General features: G+C 37.2%; 1 pseudogene; it reads left to right on the forward strand.

Moving 5' to 3' along the window:
• LOC131168958 (uncharacterized) overlaps positions 1-5,927 on the forward strand; it is a 169,791-nt pseudogene that overhangs the window by 51,306 nt on the left and 112,558 nt on the right.

A 5,927-nucleotide genomic window follows, 5' to 3' on the forward strand; every position in this document is an offset into this window, starting at 1 on the left:
AGACATGGTGAAATTTTAGGACGGCCTTATAAAATCCATCTAAGGGAAAACGGAGCCCGGACTTCAGCTGCTCCTCGTACACTATGATAAGATCATCTTCTTCGAAGAAGTGATCAGCCCAAAGATAGCCATGGCATCTGATCAGTTCAAAAGAGTCGATTTGCAGATTGTATTCTTGACTTATGGATTGCAGATCAGTTTCTCTAAGGACTGACGACAGTTCATCAACTGGCAGGTTCTCCTTTCTCGAAGACATTCCTCACTTCGGTCTGGTAGCTGAACTAGTAACCGGAATGATGGCTGTGCTAGATCGTCTGCTTAGTCTAATCACGTTGCCTTCTTCCGAAGTCCACGAAATATGGATGGAAGGTGGGCTCACAGCTCTCTGACCCTCGGTACCACTTATTTTCACAAAATAAAAAGGAAAATTAACCGAGAAAAGAACAAAACCCTTACCAGAGCGTGAATCGGTGCCTGAAAACTTTAGAAAGCGAGAGGAAGTATTGAAATCGCTAGGGGAAGGTCTGAAGATGACATAAGGAAACAAATGACTAACCTTTCCCCTATTTATATCGGTCTGAGCATTAAATGCTCACGAAGTCCCAAGTGACGCATTGGTTAGCGGGACTGGGCCGCCTCCTTAACACGTCACAAGAAGGTTCTAGAAACATAGTAAAAAAATCGAATAAATGAGATCAGTCAACTAAGGTCATCAGATTGAACAAATTTCCAAACCCACGGATCGGCATATGGCGATTCGTCTAGGGATCAGATTGAGTACACTTATCGGAGATCGAAAAAATAACCAATGCAATAACAAAACAAAAACATTCAAGTAAAAATTTCATTTCATTTCCAAAAAATTAGATTACATCATTTGGGTGATATCAAAAGATCTAATTACATCAGTCAGGCGATCTCAAAAGATCTGATTACATTATTTGGGCGATCTCAAAAGATCAGATTATATCATTTGGGCGATCTCTCAAAATCAGCACTACATTCTACCTAGCTTAAGACTACTCTGAAGCCCAGAATGCTGGCCGATGTCAAAGCCTAGTCTTATGGATGAATCAAAAGATGTGTTTGATTAGAAAGCCAGCAATAAATACTGGGCATATGTACAGTTCAGGTGGGGTGACTATGACTCTCATGATATTGAGCGACGTCATTATTGATGTCATCGACCAGAACCGAGCTGCAATCGGGACCCTTGAGATGGTAAGGAACCAAGTGAACTTTAAGAGGAGGTCACAGATATTAAGATTAAAATTATCGGTCCTCTTGTCAGAGATCGGTCTACGAGCTATGCCGATGGGCCGATTCGAGATCGGTGTGTTAGTTAGTTTTGACCTTGATCGGTTAATTAGTCCAGTTCCCTCACCATCATCGGATGACACCCTCATAAACCTCTAATCACCGGAGTTGCTCATGTTCGGGAAATGAACAAAGAAAGCATTCGGAAAAAGATTAAAGTGGTTGTTATAGGAAATATTCTTGCCGGAAAAGCCAAGAACTGAAAAATGAAACATTGAAGGTTCACCGGAGAAAGTTGTGAATTTGCAAAGGAAAATCCCTCGGCATATATATAGGGCCCCGGCATTTATTGCATACAGAACCCGAAGCATACGCATCGGTAACTGAAGAATTTTTTGCTTTGACCAATGCAAGTTAGATAGAGAGGAAAGATCAGGAATGAGAGAAATCAGGAAATAAGAGGGGACCCGATGCAAGAGATAGAGATTGGAATAATGACCCTAAAAGGGGATGGTCGTAATGGGAAGATCGAAAAAGCAAGGAACGACTCGTAAAATCGGAGAACTCAGGGAGTTGAATAACTACCGATCATGGCCTTTAATTAGCTTCCCCCACCGTTAGATCTGAGTTAGTCAAACCATTGCTGGCATGATCAGATCCTCATCACACATCTCATTCGCAAGGACACCCTCCTAGTCGCCAGACACCAAAACGGTTAAAGCAGCCCTGTACATTCCGATCTACACCGTTGATTATAATTGTAAGGATGGATTTGGAGCCCTCAAATCAAAAGCAGATGATAGATTTGGTGCCTTTTATTCCCAGCCTTTGGATCCATTTCGTAAGGCGAGACCCTTGACTGTTGGATTAAGGGAAGAAAGGACAGATATTCTGAACGGAATCCTGACCCTCCATTTTGATTCTCTTTAATTCTCAGACATCAGATTATGTCCTTTTGAATCTAAGCCTTCCGTCTCCCCTTGTAAGATCCTGACCCTTCATTTTGGACACCCATTCCCTATAAATACCTGTATGCAACACTGTAGAAAAACAAAAGGTGGTGATTATCTTGGAAAGACTCTGGACTTTGATTTAGTCTTGCTACTTGTCATTCAAAGCTTTGAAAGTGTTGAGAAACTTTAGAAACCAGTTTTCTGAAGTATTTCATCAAAAGGAGCTCTAAATCCTGAGATTTTCATTTTCAGTACCTGTGCACTACCCTGTGAAACCATCTTCACTCCGCCTCATTCCCACCGCCCTAGTATCTGTGCATTACCCTTTGAGCTCAACTTCGTTCCGATCTATTCCCATTACCTTGGGTAAGCTCAAGTCCTTCGACCGTCAGCTTTCACCTCTCCAAGATTTGTGGATACCGGAGTCAGCTCGCCTGTCTCCTCAACTTTCCACGGGTAAGCGTCTAAACTATCATTTTGTTGAATACCCTTGGTTTGTTTTCTCCAGTTTTCTTTTAAAGTTTCTTTTATATCCAGTCACACTAAATCTCAGAATAGGCTATCTCGACCCATAGTTATTTCCTGTGCCTTCTTTTTTTATTCATTCATAAACTCCATTTATCGTCACCTAGTTTTCATTCCTTTCGAGAGTAGACGTTCGAGTCATCAGCAACTCGTAAATACTCTAAAGAATATAGGCAGGAGTACTTTAACATGAGAGTTTTTTGGTTTGAATAAATGAAAAATGATAAAGGAAGATAGGTGTAGCAAAGGTCGAATAGGTTAGAAACAGGATTAGGTCAAACAATAAGTTATGAGATCGGGTCTTGGAACGAACCCAGGCGATAAGACAATAGATCGGGAATCAAGATAAGTTTGGATCCCGGGCGAGCGACTAAAAAGAGATCGGATGTCTCAAATCAAAGAGTTCTGATAAAGCGATAATGCGGAAGATCGGCAAGGAGTTTGGCCTATCGCCCGCCATCTAGTTATAAGGTCTCGTAGGCTAGAAAAAGCTTTACACAGGAGTTTCCTGTGTCTTCGGTACTTCATTCCCATATAAAAGGGGTCAAGAAGGACCCTTTACCTGAATCCTTAGTTCAAAGTTCTTATAAAACGCCATTCTAATAAATATATTAAAAGATTGGGGGAGAGTTCTTACCCGAACTCAGCCTAATTTTTCAACGCACATATTAGGAGATCAGGAGAGAGTTCTTACCCGAACTCAGCCTAATTTTTAATGCAATATATTAAGAGATCGGGGGAGATTTCTTACCCGAACTCAACCTAATTTTTTTAACGTAATATATTAAGAGATCGGGAGAGAGTTCTTACCCGAACTCAGCCTAATTTTTTTAATGCAAGATATTAAGAGATCGGGGGAGAGTTTTTACCCCGAATTCAGCCTAATTTTTTTAACGCAATATATTAAGAGATCGGGAGAGAGTTCTTACTCGAACTCAGCCTAATTTTTAATGCAATATATTAAGAGATCGGGAGAGAGTTCTTACCCAAATTCAGCCTAATTTTTTTAATGCAACATATTAAGAGATCGGGGGAGAGTTCTTACCTGAACTCAGCCTAATTTTTTTTAACGCAATATATTAAGAGATCGGGGGAGAGTTCTTACCCGAACTCAGCCTAATTTTTTTAACGTAACATTTTAAAAGATCGGGGGAGAGTTCTTACCTGAACTCAACCTAATTTTTTTAACGCAATATATTAAGAGATCGGGAGAGAGTTCTTACCCGAACTCAGCTTAATTTTTAATGCAATATATTAAGAGATCTGGAGAGAGTTCTTACCCGAATTCAGCCTAATTTTTTTAATGCAACATATTAAGAGATCGGGGGAGAGTTCTTACCCGAACTCAGCCTAATTTTTTAACGTAACATATTAAAAGATCCGAGGAGAGTTCTTACCCGAACTCAGCCTAATTTTTTTAACGCAATATATTAAGAGATTCGGGGAGAGTTCTTACCCGAACTCAGCCTAAGTTTTTTTAATACAATATATTAAGAGATCGGGGGAGAGTTCTTACCCAAACTCAGCATAATTTTTAACGCAATATATTAAGAGATCGGGGGAGAGTTCTTATCCGAACTCAGCCTAATTTTTTTTAATGCAATATATTAACAGATCGGGGGAGAGTTCTTACCCGAATTCTTAGCTAGAATTTTAATAAATTATATAGAGATCGGGGGAGAGTTCTTACTCAAATTCTCGGCTAAAATCTTAATAAAATATGTGGAGATTGGAGGAGAATTCTTACCCGAATTCTCAGCCAAAATCTTAATAAAATATGTGGAGATCGGGGGAGAGTTCTTACCCGAAATCCTTCGCTTAAATTTTAACAGAATACATTAAGAGATTGGGCGAGAGTTCTTGCCAGAACTCTCTTAACTTAAATTCAAACTAAAATATACTAAGAAATTGGGAGAGATTTCTTACACGAAACTCTCAAATTAAATGCTTAACACACCAAAGGATCGGCGGGAGAGGTCTTCCCAAAGTATCCTGAATACTAGGTTGAGGCTCGATGCAGAGTTCTCCTCAAGGCACTCATATTTATAGGACAAAAATTCTCCCCCTGAAATTATCACAACTTCAGTATTCAAATTAACCCCCAACAAAAACTCATTACATAATACCTATTCACTGAAGGGCCATCTTATGTACTCGTATTTTTGGACAACCCGAAATAGTGAAATATCAAATATTCCTTTTATCCGTACAAAGGATTAACATCATCATTCTAACCCCTAAATTATCAATTTATAAATAGCACAACATTAAATCTACTTACCCTCGTTGAGGGACGAGGTGAGGCGCCTAACACCTTCCTCACCTGTATACGGACCCCAAATCTAGAATCTCTGTTTTCAAAGTAGATTTTAATTTTTACAAATGGTTTTCTTTAATTTCCTTCAAAATTAAAGTGGCGACTCCTCACTTTTCCCACTTCGGTGAGAATGGTCCGGCGACCGCAAAACCCTTGCGACATACATGATTGTATTTAGAGAGACTGCTTGGTCAATCACCTTTTTTTTTTTTTTAATCATGTAGGAACAATATCTTGAATTTACAAGCCCACAAAATGTAAAAGCAATAGCAATAGAATTGTTTGAAAAAAAAAGGGGGTGAGGAAGACTGAAATACCTAGAGAAAGACATTGAAATGGTTGGGGATTTATGATACCTAGAGAATGAAGTAAAATGAAGTACAATTGATTTTGGGAAAAGTCAATTTTTTAAAAACATAGAATGAAGTACAATTTTAAAATGAAGTAATGATTTTGGGAAAAAATTGATTTTACAACTCCAATTATTATTTTATAAAATTCTATTTTAAATTATGTTAAAAAATTTAATTAAATAAAATTTAAATATATATAGGATTAAAAATTTTTAAATAAAATAAAATAAAATTTAAATTTAAGTAGAAAATCAATCTAATCAACAAAGTTTAAAATTTTTAAAATAAAAATAATTGTTAAATTAGTTTTTAATTAATCAAAATAGAGCTTTTAAATCCAACTAATTAAGTTTATTTAAATGTTTTTTAATTTTTTAATATCATTAATAATATAAAGAAAATTCTACTTAATTTAAAATTAATTTTAATTTTTATTAATCAATTAAATTTAATTATTTATTATTATAATTAATTTTAAATTACCTATTTCATTTTAGGGTATTTTTGCCCAATGTTGTCCTC

This window comes from Hevea brasiliensis, chromosome 18 (genome assembly GCF_030052815.1).
Source record: "Hevea brasiliensis isolate MT/VB/25A 57/8 chromosome 18, ASM3005281v1, whole genome shotgun sequence".
NCBI lineage: Eukaryota > Viridiplantae > Streptophyta > Magnoliopsida > Malpighiales > Euphorbiaceae > Hevea > Hevea brasiliensis.